The sequence below is a fragment of the Aedes albopictus genome, chromosome 1 (assembly GCF_035046485.1).
Source record: "Aedes albopictus strain Foshan chromosome 1, AalbF5, whole genome shotgun sequence".
NCBI lineage: Eukaryota > Metazoa > Arthropoda > Insecta > Diptera > Culicidae > Aedes > Aedes albopictus.
In genome coordinates this window covers 85,445,325-85,464,841 of record NC_085136.1, presented here as the reverse complement: position 1 = coordinate 85,464,841, position 19,517 = coordinate 85,445,325, and the positions used below count along the sequence as shown (strand labels likewise).

At 38.9% G+C, this 19,517-nt stretch overlaps 1 protein-coding gene across 4 annotated transcripts in view; it reads right to left on the bottom strand.

The window, feature by feature from the left end:
• The window catches only part of LOC109622444 (F-actin-monooxygenase Mical-like), a 237,276-nt gene extending 224,775 nt beyond the window's left edge, over positions 1-12,501 (bottom strand). The window contains exons 1-2 of one of the 4 annotated variants that reach the window (XR_009996097.1): positions 12,006-12,501; positions 965-1,766 (exon numbers count right to left, since the gene is read on the bottom strand). The gene's annotated coding sequence lies outside the window, so the exon portion shown is untranslated. The other 3 variants (XR_009996098.1, XR_009996099.1, XR_009996100.1) reach the window with 3 other exon arrangements.
• Between the last annotated feature and the right edge of the window lie 7,016 nt (positions 12,502-19,517).

The window sequence follows — 19,517 nt, the reverse complement described above, 5'->3', positions numbered from 1 at the left end:
GTGCTTATTCAACCTCAACACAGCCTTTGTTCAAAACTGTTCAACTTTTATTCAGATACGACGGTATCTAGCTTGTTCTTTCACAAATCACTAAGCTCGTACCAATTCAGGTGGAGCGGATGCTAAGTTATGTGAATATGAATCAATGCACCGAAGCTCGAATCTCATGATCATTATTTGTATATTTCAATTTCAGCAACTATCAACTGTATCCTACATCTAGACCAAGAGCCCTGGCAATTCTGGGTGAAATTCTGTGGGACTAATTTTACTTTTTTAAGTGCTGCACAAATAATGATAAATGGCTGAACTAAAGATGATTAAGCAACTCTGAAGCTTCACATGTTCCTTGTCTGTTCTATAAATAGAATCATAAATTATTCCCATTTGCTGAATAATTGCTAGACGAAGGTTCAATAAGCGTTCTTCGCCTGGATATGAGCGCTTCTTCAACCTTAATTCAGCCATCTGGAGAGCTCAGATCAACTCATGGCTGGATAAATCACCAAAATTGTATGTTTAAGAGCTGAACAAATGATTACATTCTTTTGCACAGCTTTTGTTCAAACCAAGGCTGATTTGCATAAGCTAGAGAAGCACTCAATCAACATCAAATTCTTATTTGGGATGCCTATGACATATATCAAACACTTGATTGACTTAAGCGAGCACTATCAATAGAATGTATTTCTAACTTAGACAAGCGGCAACTAACTTGTACTAAGATGATTTATTCTATCTATGAACGAAATTCATGAATTCTAAATGCACGCGCGTGTTTCTGTGTGAGTCACTTGCAGTACGAATATCAAGGACTATTATCTGTTACTAATCTTCTATGGCGGTTTTATAGCCTTCCTTATGACGAACATTTTCGGTTGAACAAACATTGCAGTAATGTGACGAAAAGAATTCAGAATACAATACCCAATTTTCCAATTCTCGAAAAAAAACTCTGACTCACCTGATACTGTGTCACAGCCGGTCGGGGAAAATAATCCTCCCTTGAACCCTCGTTTCTCACTCGAACCCCTCGACCCACGACATGCAAAATTCCTGCAGAGCGTCCTCTGCTCGCTCAGGGCCCGGCACTTGCTTATCAGCTGATTAAAAACTTCCTCGCCTAATGGCAGACGGTGCGCACTCTCGTTCCCTCTTTTGCTTTTCACGCCTTTCGCACACTCGAACCTCAGCAATAAAACACAAAACAACAACAAGCGAGAGGTGAAACACACTCTCGATTCGACACGACGAATTGGATAGGACCACAGAGGCGGAACAGATAGATACAAAAACAATCACGAACGTGTAAAAACGGTACCTGTTCTCCGGTTCTGATTCACCTCTTCTAGCCTGCTTCCTTGCTCGCAATATTCAATCTCTGTAACACCAACAAACTAAAAACACTCGATAATCCCGATGTTTTCCCTTTATTCCAACGGATAATATTCACGTTCGATGACGTCACCGTTCACTCGATCTCACTTCACGTGCACTCTGCTCTTCGGTTATGGAAGGGAAAATTAGAATCGAAATTTTTCTTCACCGTTCTTCACTCATCCAAGCAGGCTGGCATTTCATCCACTGTTTAATTTTAAACACCCATTTTCGCGTAGAACCGACTTTTCTTCGCCTACTGCGACGTGTGAGAGTTTTAGTCGCAAACACGCCGCTCACTGCTCACTTTTCTTTCCTAATCCCGACGAAGAGGGTGCTAAGGAGGAGGATGAGGCGTTTAACGCTTTGGACTTTTCCGTGTCGTCTTCCTGGGAAACGAAGAAAACAACTTTCATTAGAAAAATTTTCCGACTGCGGCTTTTCACTCATACGCGCTCACATTCAACGCTCACTCATAGCGGCCTCACACGCGCATCACTAGACAGACATCGATCTGGACGATGCCGGACGAAGGACGTCCGAGACGGGATGCTGCGCCTCAACACGAGACCTATCCAGAACCTGTGTGCAATCGCTCATATACACGGTTTCCGAATTGAGGGAGGGTGCGACGAGACCGCCCTCAACATACCTATATATGTACTAAACAATATCGGTTAAAAGTCGTAATCGTGCGGGTTAACTCGATGTTCACTTCTCGCGGTCTGAATAGAGACTGAACCGGAGCGCTCGCCACATCTCGCAAGCTAGGAAACTGCTGTGCTGCTGAACCACACACCAACTTTCTGGTTTCGAAGAGAGTGAGAAATCAGCAGGCAGGACTGTGCAAAAACACCAGCAGGACCCACGCAACGAAGACGGGCGGCGGCGGCACATTGCCCAACGATCAACAACATCCATTAATACCTGCTATATCTACCAAACACCAACAACCACACCAGTCAGTGAAAAGTGTTGCGTTGTTGGTCAATGGGAAAGGGAGAGACTACTGGCCGGTCTATGTTTATGTTGGATTTATAGAGAGAATACTCTTCTTCTTCGTGGGCTCACTGCCAGCTGAGAGACATAACAAACTACTGAAACTGGTCCATGCGAAGTGGTTGCCAGTTTGCTGATTGCGTGTTAAATTTGATTCGATGTGAGATTGAGATGTTGGTTTTTCTAGTTGTCTGTTTGAATTTTGCTGATTTCTTCAGACCAACGCATTGTATCGTTCTCATCTATGACTTTGATTTGTGCAGCCTGTTTGCAACGCATTATCACCGCGTAGTCGTATAAGACTTTTGCTAACTTCTAAATCGAAGAATCATCGTTGTTGTCGACGACTTTGATTTTTGCTGTCTTTTTCCAACGCATTGTTGTTTCACTTTTTAAGAATTTTGGCTTTTGCAAGTTTCTCAGGATCGATGAATCACCGTGTAGACTAGTAAAGGCTTCGATTTTTACTAGCTTCTTCAGATCAGAACAGCACGTTAGACTTTTACTCATTCCTTAGCATCAACAGAATACAGCGTTTTCGTCATCGTCTTTGATCTGATTGCTTCCTTTTCTAGCGCTTAATCGTTTCGTATTTTGACTTTTGCAAATTTATCAGGACCACCATGTCAAGACAAAACTTCCGTTACATTCTCTAAATCCGAAAATAACCATGACATTTACTTCTGTTCTGTATTTCATTTGACAAACGCATTAGCATTCTGCATACCAACTGATAGTAGCGTTATTGTCAACGACTCTAATGTAATTTCTTTGCTGCATTTTTGCACTTTTCCAAAGCATCATTGCTTCGTATTTTGAATTGAGCAAAGTTCTCAGGGTCGCCATACTGTCTGCTTAGGGCTAATATTTCAGTTGCTTTTTTTGGATGAGAACATAATTAAGACATTTGCTTTTGCTATTTTTTGGACCAACGTATAAGGGGGCCTACACACCAGTCAAACGGTTGGTCAAACATCGTGTGGCCAAAAACAGTTCGCTCCGATTGATGCAATGTTTGTCACAATCTATCAAACATAGCTCAAGTCTGAGCGAGTTGTTCGACCGTGCGGCCAGGTTTGACCAACCGTTTGACTGGTGTGTAGCCCCCCTAACAGCGTTGTTGCCGGACAATTTTCAACGTTTTGGTGTTGACTTTGCCGCTTACAATTTTAAGTATTTTGACTTTTGCTGATTATTCAAGATAAATGAATCACCGTGTTGTTTAATAAGAACTTTACTTTGTTTGCTTGATTCTTCAGGTCAAAGCATCATAACATTGTCTGTTAAAGATGTTGACTTCTGCCATTAATCCAGGTCAACGCATCACAGAGTTCTTGACGACTTTTATTTTTCTGTTTTTTTTTAACGTAATGTCACTTTGTAATTTAAGTGTTTTGACTTTTGCTTATTTCCCAGGACCGCTGAACCACTGTGGTCTGTTGAGTCTTCTCCGGATCAAAGCATCACTACGTATTCTGCTAACCACTGTCTTTTGCTAACTTCTTCAGACCAACGGATGATAGCTTTTATGTTGAGGACTTTGGTTGTTGCTATCTTTTTCAAGTATTTTGGCTTTTGCACATTTCGCAGGATCAATGAATCGCCCTGTTGTTTCCAGCGACTTAGACTTCTTCGGTTTCGTTGATGACTTTCACCAATGTCGAATTTGCTGTCACAGCATTTTGTTCCAAGCACTTCAATTATTTCTACATCTTTGTCTATCCAACTCATTCTTGTGTTGTATTTTAAGATGTGAAGGTCCTCTTAATTCCAGGGGTGATATAGTAAGCATTCTTTTTTTTTCATTATTTTTAGGCTCATTCGTGCAGAACAAAGTACGGAGCCAAAATCTGAGTATTGAAAAAGCATATTGCTTGAATTTTAAAATATCACCTCGTTGATGCTGATACGGCGATTTGAGCTCGTCTCTCACTCACTTGCTGTGCTTGTTTACTGCTTCCTATACATCGCTGAAGCCAAATTCGTCAACTTTTCTATTACTTTCCCCTGTCTCAACTTTTGTTCCGCTTTGTCTTCCTGGACTACTACTTGCTGCTTCCGATTCCGTTGATTGTGACACAACTCAGTTTCCAACTATTCCCACATATGATACTTCTTATCTTTTCTCTTTCCGTTTTTGGGTTTTTCTTTGCGGGCAGGAATCTCTTCGATGCCCTTCCAAATTGCACAAGGAGCATTTTAGTTTTCAACCCTTTATTTAGTTAGGCTCATGTTAGGCCTAAAAGCTTAACGGGGCCGAAAAGACTATTTGCATTTTTCGTTAGGCGAATTGATATCATGCCCTGTGATCCCTCGATAGTACACAACTTTTTTTCTCCTTCCTGTGCTTTGTTGGCAGCCGTCGATTGTAACTGCCATCGTAGGTCGCGTACGGAGAAATTGAACTGCTCTCGTTATTGGCATCATCCGCTTCGCTTGTATTCTGTTGTTCTTCTTGGTGTGGTATGGAAGTTATTGTGATGAACGTATCATTCGCATCAGGGGATGACTGAAGCGACTGAGTACTGCTCATCGGTGGGAAATCAGCTTCGATAAATATCTGTCCGCTAATCTAAGTAGTCGCTGTAACGGTCTCAGTTACTTTGTTCTCGGATACGGTGCTCTCGACGCATTAAAGAATGCTTCCGCTGATGAAGAGAACGAAAGGGATCATTCAGAAGATACTGCTGAAGAGAAACAACAACGAAAGGCTAAACGACAGAATGGCCAGAGATTGAAGATGCCAGAACCTAAAAATCCAACATATATCTAGACATCAGCTCGAATTTGTGAATGAGAAACGACCAGCAGAGGAAGATTTGGATGCACTCAGGAACACATTTGAAAGAGTCGAAATAGTTGTTTCTATTAAAGGAATTTTAAGAACTGCGGCTCAAAGAAAGAGAAAATATGAAGCCATTTCTTATCCAGTTTGAGGAAGATATTCCGTGAAATGAAATTAGCTGGCGAAAGAGATGAAAATGTCGAATGCTAACTGTTGTAAGCCTATCCGAAATACTATGAAGTTTTGATTACTGTAATGGAGACCATTCAGTTCGATCGAATACGTGAAGAAATTACTATCACATAAACAGGTATAGCAATTCGATAAATCTTCGAACTTGAAGATTTGAAGATTATGCTTTCGCCGGAAGAAAAGTCGGTTTTAGGTATTTACGATTGTAAACGTTTTGAACATAAGCTTGCAAACTGCTTCGAAAACCGTATTTTACATTGCAGATTCAAGCCTGGCCAAATCTATGCACATGTGCAATATGTTTGACTAGGAAATAGACTAGGCAAGTCTTTGAAGAGTCTACAAATCTACGTTCAAGCCACCTGATAGTATTACGTGACATTTATCGATGAATTTTAGTCACATCTGAAACGTCACTCTCAGAAACGACACTCAGAAGATTGGATTTTTACAATTTTATTCGGACGATATTTACTTGCGCTGTTACCAGTCATCATACCAGTAATTACACTGAGATTTCTTTTGTTTAAGTTCAATGTGGACATGGATTTTTCTGCACTGGGTTTAATAAACATTTTCGCTTGCTTGGACGTAGCCGTTCCATTCCAATTTCATCCGGAACTCCACAGAAAGATTCAGGGCTTGCCAAGAATGCTGCCGCATTTAGTCTAGCTGGAATGTCGGCGTTTTCATCACCGGGCAAGGCACTTTCTGTAGAAGGCTCAAGTGAAATTCCTCCATTTTTCGCAAGTAATTTTGACAACTGATGTAGTATGGGGATTCATAACTAGCCCTATCTTTTTGCACAGTACGTAAGAAGTGGAAACTATAGCCATTGCTTGTTCTATCTTTTTGCACAGTACGGATGAAGTAGAAACTATTCTTTAACAAATGCAATGGCAGTATATTGAGAAGATCATCCAAAGCTATTGATGGAGTGCTTTTCATTCCTGTCTGTCTAGTCGTTGTAGCTTATCTAGCTTCTTTTGAGAGGTAATCTCACTTGTTTGGGCCAACAAATAAGTGAAGCATACGTAATCTTATGCCGGACTATCGCAGCATAAACCCAGTTAATCACGTTTGGTCTAAAACCTCAGATGTTTCCTAATGTTTTGCTGCAGACCCAAAGGGCATGCGTACCCTTAGTTAACATTGTTTAAATGTGAATTTGGCTAATTCAGTCTGTTGTCCAATCTTGAGGTATTTCCAGACCTAACCGTTTCGCAAGCTTCGGGATGATTTAGTTCTTGATTCAGCAGGAATCCGTTACCATCTCTCTCAATCTCGATTCCTAGACAGTGCTTCACATCTCCTAATGCCGTCACGTTGAAGTGCTGTTGGAATGCCTGGTGAGTATTCTTGAACACCTCCTATGTTCATGTCGTCCACATAGAGTAGTATAGTGTCGGACAAAACAATAAGACCACCAGCCATTTTTCATACAAAATGGCCAATTTTGACGATGTGATGCTCGCCATGGAATTACGTGAATTTTAATTTGTACTTAAGATTGAGTACTGTTCACTACATCAAAAGTTTCAGCTATACGAAACGACGAAATAATAGGACCACTTATCTGAGCATACATATATAAGAGTATCTGATACTTGATGATTGATAAACAAGTACTAAAAATAAGGTTGCCATATACACTTGGGGACATTTTCATTGAATAGGACAGATCGGTGAAGTACTAGATTTGTGGTAATGAGCTGAATTTCAGTATAGTGAGAAGGCCAATTCTCCGTTTCTGCAATGAAATGGTGCAAAACGCGTGGGTATTATGATACCTTGCCTAATTTGATGCTGTTTGAGCAAAACTTTGGGCAACAGTGTTGTTGTTTTCTCTATTTCTTGCAACATAAACAACAGTTGGTCTTCGTAATCATCCAATCCTTTGCTGTTTCAATATCTGAGTTTAAATTGAAGTCTTTGACGATCTTCAAATGCCCTACTAGATCACCTTCTAGCAGTAGTTTGTTGTGACGCAGACACTGCAGGGCACTTTTTGCCGCTTGCAGTGGAACAAATTGGTGCAAAGGTAACATACAGGTATTCTTCGATATAACGTACCCTCGATATAGCTGTAATATCCTGTTAAATGACAGATCGAGCAAATGAGAATCGCGCAATGCTATTGGGCTCTTACTGTATACTAATCCAAGCGAGTAACGCTTGCAAGCTTATGTGGGGTTCGAATAAACAATTAGCTGGCATTCTTTGCTAGATCTTCAACTGAACCAAAGGTGTTTTTCTACAACTCTCCGAAGTGCTAAAATAAAATAAAAATAGCGAACTAGATATAACGTACATTCCCGGATAAAAAAATACCATTCATTACATGGTAAATATTATTAACATATGACTGGTTTTATTGTTCACAATAAAACACATAGTATATACAGGGTGTTAGGTTCCTGAGTGCAAACTTTTTAAAGGGTGTTAGAGGACCATAAATAGAGCAAAAAATTGTTCTACGCACATGGTCAAATCTCAACCGTTACGTAGTTATTGAACTTCCCATGTTTTCGACCCTTATTGCCTTAACTGTCTATAACATGAAAATGGTTAAACTTAACAAAGTTTTTTGACCCATATTCGAAAGATTATTGAATTTTCTATCAAATGGCATCTTTGAATCGATTGGTTTAGTTAAATAACTAAGTTTTCTAAAGCAAATAGCTCAAAAGTAGTGTGTTTTAATTTATTTTTGTCAATTATCTTTGAAAAACGCGTAATAAATCAAAATTCTTTCTTCGGCAAAGTTGTGGCCCCTGCTCCACTCTACAGTTCGTTCTTTGACATCAAACTTTTATCTCTTATCGTTTTGTTGCAATTTCGATTTTAACATCGCATTTCAGATCAAAAATTTGAAACTGTCATGGAAAGCACTTTTTTGCGCATTGTGCCGAGCATTAAAATCAAAATTGCAAGAAAACGATAAGAGCTAGACGTTTGGTGTTGATGAACGAATTGTAGAGTGTAACAGGGACCACAACTTTGCCGAAGAAAGAATTTTAATTTATTACGCATGTTTCAAAGATAATTGACAAAAACCAATAAAAATACACTATTTTTAGCTATTTTGCACTAGAAAACTTAGCTATTTAACTAAACCAATCGATTCAAAGATGACATTTGATAGAAAATTCAATAATCTTTCGAATAAGGGTAAAAAACTTCGACAAGTTTGACCATTTTCAAGTTATTGCCAGTTAGGGCAATAAGAGTCAATAACATGGGAAGTTCAATAACTACGTAACGGTTGAGATTTGACCATATGCGTAGAACAATTTTTTTCACCATTTATGGTCCTCTATCACCTTTTAAAAAGTTTGCACTCAGGAACCTAACACCCTGTATATTGTTACTTTTTACAATAGAAATCAAGCCCATATAGTTCGTACAATAAGTGAACATTAGCTTTATTAGTGACTAATTCATTCGATTGTTTTTCAATAGTTCTATAACAATTTAAAGTTACTATCAGTAAAAATTAATTTAAGTTGTTTCTAAATAGTTGCAAAAGTGCGTGCAAAGTTCTCATGGACTTTTTATTAAAAAAGAGTTTATTTCTCAATTACACTTAAAAACAATTCGTAACAAATAAATAACAATAAATATTATTGTTGCTTGGATCATGTTTGTATAATCAAATACAAAATCACTTGACATATTTTTTTTATAGTTTTCTTTTTAAATTTGAGTACAGTATAGATGTTTCGGTTATCGAATGTTATTCGCTAAAACTTCAACAACTGACAGACGTCAAGCCGTGTTGGCAGAGGAAGCTCTCAATGAATAACTGAGGAAGTACTTATAGAAAACTAGCTGAAGCAGGTTTAGCCAAGTGAGGATGTTACGACAAGAAAAAGATAAACAACCATTTTTCTAATGTTTTCCAATAAATTAAAGGAATCTAGTAAATAGTAAACTACCATTGATAACAATACAATTAGTTTAATGAGGTCAATTGAACCGATGTTAAAATAAACATGCAATAATACTTGTTGTTATGTTAACAGATTTCGCCTTTGAAAAACCAAAGAATTCATATTTGTCGGTAACAATTTTCTCCAGCATTTACAGATACTAATGGCCACATGAATTGTGAACGATTTATGGTATGGATCATACTTCCTGAGGTCTGACTTGTGATATTTGACAGTTATTTCAAAAGATTGAAGATAGATCTTATCAACAGCTGCCAAGCAATACTCACCAGACAGACATTAGAGTGTTTGATTCTTATCATAACATGTGCATATCATTCTGGCGGCCGTTAGTGCTCGTAAATGCTGGATATAAATGTAAGCGAGAAATATAAATTCTATGGATTTTCAAAAGCAAAAACTGCTTACAAATAACAACAAATATTATTGTATTTTTATTGTAACAACGATTCATTTGACGCCATTCAATTAATTGTATTTGTATTGTAAGAACAATGAAAAAACATTAAGATATATTGTTTTCTTTTGAAAATTGCCCTAAAAATGTCTCATAAAAACACAATACATTCTATTGTTTTTCGCGAAAAAGTGTATGAAAATTTTCTCAAAATTTTATGGTTAAGATACATAACGACCACCATTTTTTATTGTAAAATTGCCATTTACCATTCGCCGAATGGTATAGAACAATAAGGATGATGGTGAGTGTGCCGTGTAAATTACAATACGTTTAATGGTGAATATTTTTCGAAATAATGGTGTTGTAACAATAAAATTTATCGTATTTTTATGATATTTTCTATCAGGGTTTTGCTTCGATATAACGTACAACATTGAAAATTTTAATTTTTCCCAGGAATAACCCTCAGATAAGCTACGAAATCACACAAATCAATTTTTTCTTGCAGTATTGAAATTGTATCCTAGAATTAGCGCAAATTTGAGAAAAAAAATGTACGTTATATCGAAGCACAAAAAACGAAATTACTTTTTCGTGAAAACTCATGTTTTTCATTATTGGTTTTGTGAATTTCGCCGATATTATTTGGGGTTAATTTCACGTCTAAATCATCAATATTAGCATAAAAAATATTAAATTTTTCTCTGCTTCGATATAACGTACAAAGAGAAAACTTTGTTTTACGTTATATCGAAGACTACCTGTACTGAGAAGGACATCTAATGCAACCGATGGTGTGCTTTTCATTGCCCCTGTAATTAATATACATGCAAGTCTTTGAAGCTTGTTTAAGCCTTCAGTACACGCTTTGCCAAGTGTGCAAGCTTTTCCGCACGCATCAAACAACATCAAAGCAAACGCTTGACATTTCCGATGTTTTGTCAACGTTGCGATCGCTGTTGACCTGCTAAGTTATGCGTGCGGAAAAATTTGCACACTTGGCCAAGCGTGTACTGAAGGCTTTAGCTTCTTTTGAGCGGTTACCTCGATTGTTTTAGGCCACCATAAATTCACGGTGAATATCATTTAGCATTTTTCAAAGGTAGTCTGTGACATTTACCTTAAATACTTAAAAAATAGCGGGTTTTCCGTGACTTTCTTGCAGAACTGGTCTAGCCGCACAAGTTTTTCATATACCATATTCTCAGGTTCAGCTTCTAAAATGAGCTTTAGATGGTTGAATTTAGATATGGCGAAATGAAATTTTCTGCACTACCGTCACCCTCAGCATCACCAAGCTGAATACCCTCGTCTTTACAGTTTGGTTCATATATGCCCTACTATTAATTAGCAGAATGCTGGTAATATAGGCCCCACCGCGACCGCGTCGCCATTCAGCAAGATGGTATTGAGGGTGTCTGAGTTCGATTCTCGAATGCTGACATGGTCCAGGTTTTTTTCTTTGACATGAAATATTACCGTGCATCAACCGTCTACGAGCCAAACGAAGAGCTCAGCAGCATGGTGTATCCGTCCGATTCTGCGTACTGGAAAGTTTGTTATCTGCTGTAGCCGATTGATGTTTCAAGTTCAACTAGAATGTGGGTTTTACTAGCGGAATGTTGCGCAAGATAATTCTGAAGTAATATTCTGTTCCATATGCTTGATTGAAGAGACCTGTCTTGTGGCTCCATGTCTTCCGTAGAACATTACTGTGAAGACGGTAGGACGCTGATCTTCCAAGATATAGTTTATCTGACTGCAGATCCGAAGATTTTGAATACCTCTCCCAACGCAACGATTGCAATCATTTCATGAATATAACTTCATTGCATTCATGTTTAGCCGATCTTTGGCAACGCTGCTATAAATAATCAGGTCTCGCGATTCTTTCTTTCTTTCGATCAGCGGAATCAACCATCAACGGCTCTCCTACTGGCTGGTGCGTTCATAGCGGGGAATTGAAAGGCAAGCACAACACTGATTTGGTCGGCCGTTGCGCTTTCTAGTCGGCTCAGCTTCCGCACACTTGGCCATTTCCTTGGCTAAACTATTTCGATTCAGTTCATCCTGCCGCACCCGTTCATCTCGGTCCGCTCCCCCGTAATATTTATATAATCGACCAAAATCTCCACCCTCTTCTCCGCCGTTCCGAGAATTCCTTCAATATTCGCTCCATCAGCACATCAGCAACCATCGCCGCCGTCCGTCATAATCAAAATGCAAAACACACACTCACTCGCATGCAGTCATCCGGATCAAGAAGGGCACACAAAAAGCGAAACAATCCTTCACTCACAATAATGATTATGCTGGCAACTTTTCACGCAGTTTTTTCTGCACGGAAAATTCACTTTTTCTTCACATCCACGTCCGACTATCGCCATCAGCGACCAGAAAACCAGAATGCTATTGCTTTTCCTCCGTTCCGTACCAACACACAAGAAAGTGTTAATCCACACCCGTCTCCGGAACGTCCGAACGCCCGATTTTCTTCCACCATCCGCGATTTGCACTTTTCATCCGATTTTTTTCCTTCAACGGGAGCCGAATATCACGCAATCAAATTCACATCCCGCGGGATCAGAGCCAAAGCACAATCCGGGACACAAAAGTTAGCTCACTGAACCGCGAGACGCGGGTGGGGACACACCACACCGACCAAAAGTGGCCAGCAGCACCAGTCAATATTTTTTTTGCTTTCTGATCAGCCACTACAGACGCAATCAATCCGCACCACGCATCCGATCACCACAAACATAACGACACGAATGAAGAAAATCTTCGCCCAGGGTTGCCACATTTAAATCTGTATATTTTTCGTAAAAAATCTGTATATCTGTATTTGAAAGCAAAAATTCTGTATTTTTAATCTGTATCAAAAATTATTGAGAAAGAGGCAAACAATCAACTAAGAAACAAAGAAAATCCAAGTAATTTCAACTCTTACTGGGTTTGTCACGCTGAATTTTTTGTTTGACAGAATATCCAAAATTTGTATTTTGACTTTGGCTCAAAAATCTGTATAAATCTGTATTGTTTTTCTGAAAATCTGTAAACATATCTGTAAAATCTGTATAATTTTTAAGTTTTCAATAAATCTGTAATTCTGTATATACAGATTCTGTATCGGGATATACCCCTAAAAATCTGTAAAATACAGATTATTCTGTATGTGTGGCAACCCTGTCTTCGCCGTCGGACTCGGTTCGGTTTGAAAGGGCCGTGGACGGGCGGGAGCAGAGATTTTTATTTTCCCTTTTTTCACGCAAAGGAAATAAATGTCAAATCCAGGGATGCCAGATGTGAAGACATGTCTTCAATGTGAAGACATTTGAACTTCTGTGAAGACATTTATTTTTGTGAAGACATATTGAAGACATTTCAAATTATGTGAAGACTTTTAAAGACTTTTGAAAGCCTGAAAATAGTATTTATAGTTTTGATCCAACCCAATTAACTCAAATCTTGGAACAATTTCAGTTGAAAGCGTTTTAATTTTTGTTGATAGAAACTTACAGATTCCTACAGTTTCTCAGGAATTCCTGCAGAAGTTTGCCGATAATTTCTTCACAAGTGCCTTGGGAACTCCTCTAGTAGTTCCTAGGAAATTCCTTCATGTATTCCTCGGAAGGAGGAGGAAAAGTTCCTCGGGAATTCCTCCTGGAGTTTACCGAGAACTTCTTCAGGAGTTCCTCGGGAATTGCTCCATGTATTCCGCGCAATTCCTCCAGAAGCTCCTCGAGAATTTCTCCAGGAGTTCCTCGGGAATTCCTCTAGGAGTTCCTCGGGAATTTCTCCAGGAGTTTCTCAAGAATTCATCCAGGAGTTTCTCAAGAATTCATCCAGGAGATCCTCAGGTATTCTTCCAGGAGTTGCTCGGGAATTCCTCCAGGAGTTTCTCAAGAATTCATCCAGGAGATCCTTAGGTATTCTTCAGGAGTTCCTCGCGAATTTCTCCACTAGTTCCATGGAGATTCTTCCAGGAGTTCCTCTGGAACCTCTTCAAGAGATTCTCGGCTATACTTCTAGAAGTCCCGCTAGAAAATTCCGTCTGGAGTTCCTCGGGAATTCCTGTAGGAGTTCTTCAGGAATTCCTCAAGGAGATCCACCGGAACTTTTTCAGAAGTTCATCGAAAACTCCTTTAGGAGTTCCTCAGGAATTCCTCTAGGGGTTCATCGAAATTCTTCCCGGAGTTCCTCAGGAATTCTTTCAGGAGTTCCTCGAGAATTCTTCCATAAATTTCCCAAAAAATCCTCCAGAAGTTACTCAGGTCCGAAGGTTACTCCGAAGTTCTTCGGGAATTTCTTCAGAGATTACCTGGGAATTCCTCTAAGATCTCCTTTACGAGATACTCGGGAATTTCTCTAAGAACTTCTTTACGAGATACTCGGGAATCTCTCCAGGAGAATCACGGGTAGACCTCCAGGAGTTTCTCGAGAATTCCTAATGAATATCCTTGAAAATTTCTCCAAGAGCTCCTTGGGAATTTCTCCAAGAGCTCCTTGGGAATTTCTACAGGAGATCCTCGAGAATCCCTCTAGGATTTTCTCGGGGAAACTTTCACGGAGGAGGACTTTCAGGAGTTTATCAGAAGTTCAACTGGATGTTCCTATGGATACCTCCAGTTACTCCTGACGAAATTTCTGAGGAACTCCTGGAGGAATTTTTGGAAACTTATGAAGGAATGCCCGAGGTGGAGTTCCTGAGGAATTTCTGGAGGAAATCCTGGAGGAACTCCTGACGATTTCCAGGAGGAATCCCTAAGGATCTTCTGGAGAATTACCCGAAGATCTTCTTGAAGGATTACCCGAAGATCTTCTTGAATAATTCTCGAGGAACTCCTGCATGACTTCCTTAGGACCTCCTAGGGGAATTCGTGAATAACTCGTGGAGGAATTTCCGATGAACTCCAGGACGATTTCCAGAGGATCTTCTGGAGGTATTTCCGAGGATATACTGGAGGAATTTTCGAGAGATTCCGGGAGGAATACTCTTGGAACTCCTGGATGATTTTTTGGATTTCTTTGTAGAATTCGTGGAAATAAATACGAGAAACTTCTTTAGGAATTTTCGAGAAAAACCACGAAAAGTACTAGGGAACACCTGGAGAGAATCATGCATTATTGCTGGAGGAGTTCTTGATGAACTTCTGAAGTGAATTTCATGGAAATTCTGGAGGGAATTTCCTGGAGAAATTCTCAGGGACTCTTGCAGAAATTTCCATGAAACTCCTGAACAGGGATGCCATATATACAGATCTATCTGTATTATACAGATTTTTTAGCATCCGTACAGATTTCGTTTTATATGAAATACAGATTTTTGAGATAGAGGGGTAATCTTATTTGTGTATGGGATACAGATTTTTCTCCCAAATTTTGTATGGGATACAGATTTTTCAAAAGAGTGATACAGATTTTTCAAAAAATCATCTGGCATCTCTGCTCCTGAAACTCCCCGTGGATTTCCTGGAAGAATTTTCCGAAGAACTCATGGCGGAATTTCCAAAGAACTCCTAGAGGAAAGTCCGAAGGAACTTCTGGAGGAATTCCTGAGGAACTCCTGGAGGAATTCCCGAAGAACTCCTGGAGGAATTCCCGAAGAACTCCTGGAGGAATTCCCGAGAATTTCTACTAGGAATTTCCGAGGATCTCCTTGAGGAATTCCCGAAATTCTTCTGGAAGAGCTCCCGTAAAACTCCTGGAAGAATTCAAGAAGAACTTGTGGAAGAATTCCCGGAAATTTCCTGAAGAATTCCCCAGACACTTCTGGAGGAAATCCCGAGAGACTGCTGGAGGAATTTCCGAGGAACTTCTAAAGGAATTTCCGAGAACCTACTGCAGAAATTCCCAATTATCTTCTGGAGGAATTCCCGAAGAACTCTTTGAGGAATTCCTTATGAGCTCAAGAATGAATTCCCGAAGAACTTCTGGAAGAATTTCTGGATTTTTTTTTAGAAACTCTTGGATATAAATCCTAGGAATCATGCATTATTGCTGGAGGAGTATCCGGAAGACTTCTGAAGTAAATTTCGTGGAAGTTGTAGATGAAATTTCCGAATAATTTATGAAGTTAATTAAAAAAAATCGTTGAGAAATTCCCTGGGAAATCCCAGAGGGACTCTACCACAATTACTGCAGCAATACTTCGGTTGCTTATAAGGGGATTTCCGGAATACGGGGAATACATGAAGGTATTTCCGAAAAATTCCTGGAGAAATTCTCTAAGACGCGTGGGGAAATTTCCATGAAACTCATTAAGGAATTTCCTTGGAGCTCCAAGATACACTACACTCTCTGGGACTTTTGTAGAAATTGCCTGGAATTTTCTGCAGAAATTTCTAAAGAACTGATGGTGGAATTTCCAAGGAACTCTTGGAGAAATTTCCAAGGGATTCCTGGATGAATTCGCGAGGATATTCTGAAGGATTTTTTCTAGAAATAAATCCGAGGAACTTCTTGAGGATTTTTTGGAAAACCCTTGAAATATTCGAGGGAAACCATGCATTATTGCTGGAAGACTTCTTGGGAAACTTCAAGTAAATTTCATGGAAGTTCAGGAGACAATTTTCGAAAAATTTATGGTCATATTTTCAGTAAAATCATGGAAAAAATCCCCGGCTAATCCTGGAGGAATTCCACCCCAAATGCTGCAAGAATTCTTCGAAGGTTCTCAAGGATATTGCATGGTATTCTTGGGGAAGCCATGGACGAATAGGAGGCAATCAGTGAAGTACTAGATTGAAAGTAGTGAGCTGGATTTTTGTATGGTGAGATGATCATTTCTCCATTTCTGCAATGAAATGGTGTAAACAGCGTGGGTTATATGATTTCTTGCCTAATTTGATGCTGGTTGAGCAAAAGTTTGGGTAACTGTGTTGTTGTATTATTTATTTCTTGCAACTTTAACAACACAGTAACCCAAACTTTTGCTCAACCAGCATCAAATTAGGCAAGAAATCATATAACCCACGCTGTTCGCACCATTTCATTGTAGAAATGAAGAATTGATCATCTCACCATACAAAAATCCAGCTCACTACTTTCAATCTAGTACTTCACTGATTGCCTCCTATTCCCGAGAAACTCCTGGAGAATTTCTCGAAGACTCCTGGAGAAGTACATCTGGAAACTTGGAAAGTAATTCCCGAGGTACTTCTGTAGGAATGAAATTTGTTAGGAAGCTTTGTCAGGAATCACAAAAAAACTGGAGGAATCCCAGAAGAAACTCTTGAAGGGATTTCAGACTCTTGGAGGAATTACAACGCCTTTCTTGATATAAGTCATCATTAAGGTCATCACGCATTATTACTTAATATTTATAGAGCGCAGTGAGAACATAGCATAAATTTTGATTTTTAACATTAGTTTTATACTTAAGTCACAATATAGTGTGTGAAGACATGTGAAGACATTTCAACGTGCCTTGCGAAGACATTCGAAAATTTCACCTGGCATCCCTGGTCAAATCTGAACCGGTTCGCGGAACCGCGCTGTGGGACTAGGGCTGTGCGATATCCAACCCGAACAAAACGAAATAGCAGTTGCTAAATAAAATTCTAGTTTCTCTCTTCTGCAAATTAAATAAAGTCTGGAGCTCGATTTGAATAGGTCGTATGTGCTTTTGTCGATTAAAAATTCGATCAGTTGGATTCGCTTATTATAGCGAAAACCGTTGAAATTGAGCAATGTCGATACATACAGCAGAATCCTCACAAAACAGGCTTCCTGTTCCATCACTAAAAGTTTGCAAAATGTCTGCCATATTGCTACAATGACTAAAATAAACTGATCGAATTTTATATCGACAAAAGCACATACGACCTATTCAAATCGAGCTCCAGAAGTGACAAGATGCGAATTCAATCGAACTTTTTACACTTAGACGCCCCGCATAAACATAAACTGTAAATGTAACGTTTCACATATTGTAGATAACCAATAATAATTGGCATTTAACCATTACTCAGACTATGAGAGATAACAGTAAGCTAACCATTCCATGTAAATATAATACATATTTGCCAGTTTGATAAATGGTAACCCGCCAATTTACAGTATGTGGAATAGGCGGTTAAGATAGGTTACCATAAAAAATCGCTCATTTTCCCGTACAAATTTTTCGCAATACAGTATAGAATATGGTCAACATCAGTGAAGAGAATTGGGTTCTTTAGGGGTATCCGGATTATTTCATAATCGGATTCTCCACCCAAAAATTAGTCGAAATCCAAAATTTCATAATTTTTGGAGCCCGGGAACTATTTTTAAAATGTTTGTAAAGTTTGTATGAGGAAATTTTTTTGTTCGGGTCGAAATGTCACTTTATCGATTGAACTGTCATTCTATCCACGAAAATTGAAACTGTTTTGTCAATTAAACCATCATAATAAAGGTATTGGAATCCAATAAAATCACGTTATACTCAGAAAAATGACCTCTTTCGATTAGGCAATAGAAAATAGCAATATTTTATTCACTAAACAACCCAATTGTAAGACAAAAGAGGCATAAAACAAGCAACAAAGAGGGTGCGACGATTACTCTTTATCCCTACTGGTAACAGATAATGACATGATCTCGAAATTTTTTGTTGCAGACAAAACGGAAGCTGAATTTGTTGCGTACTTTTCAACTCGTGAATAATCAATTATTGCTAACCCAAAGTCGAAACTGTTTGATGATAGAGCTTCACCAGAGTTGCAGTGTTTACCGACTCGAAGTTACACACCTAAATTAAATCGCCGACCTCAGCAAACAAATTGCCGAGAATCCAACAGCCGAGAATCCGGTAATGATTTTCACTGAATCTCGGTAAAAGTTTTACCAAGATGTCGTTAAAACTTTGCCGAGATCTCGGTAATCCAACTTTTTACCGAGATCTCGGCAAAGTTCATCGAGACTCGGTAATGGTTTACCGAAATCTCGGTAAAAATTTAACCGAGAATCAGTAAATATTTTACCGAGATATCAGCTGTTGGATTCTCGGTAAACCGTTTACCGAGATCAATTTCTGAATTTAAGTGTGTACCGTTCGAAAATCGCATTGCAAGGCTTAAAAATTTCTAAACTCGTGGTGTACGATGTGAATCCCATTATTTTCAAGTTGGGACAAACTTATGTCGCATGGGTTTGTTTGTCGCAACAAATACAGGTTGCGACATTGTCATTATTGTTGCGCGATGGTTGAATTTTGATTCACTGGTCAACATACTATCCAGTTTTTCGGGCAATTCACTGCATAGCAAATGGTTGGAGAACAGTTTAACCATAAATTTGGAAGAAAAACGAATAATGTATGTATGGCCAGTGATTTATTGTTCTTTATAGTAGAACAACTGTATACCGTACTGTATTCATACAGCTATACACACTATATTGTACTGCCGTTTGTATTAAGAGAAAAAGAGAAATAAGGAACAAATTTGATGAGAATCAATGAAACAATTACTTTTATTAATCACACCGTGATAAACTCCATACGCCTTACGCCTAAATTGAATGTATCCTGCTGCTTTATCAACTCCTTCGTCGTTTTTTTTTCCGCTCCAGCTTACATACCGGAGTCAGCAGAATTGTGGAAATCAGTTCACCGTCCTGGTAGCTATGGTGCCGAATAGCGCCTCCGGGTAGAAACCGATTCCGGCTACGAGAAAAGATTTACTGTGAGTTGGGTAGTCACAATTTTTCTGTCATATAAAGTACTTACCGCTAATAGAACGTTAGCTGCTATTTCTACACTGAGAAAATTCCAAACTTAAACATTATAAGGCTACTTTTTATGTAATTTATAAGACATTGCCGTCGT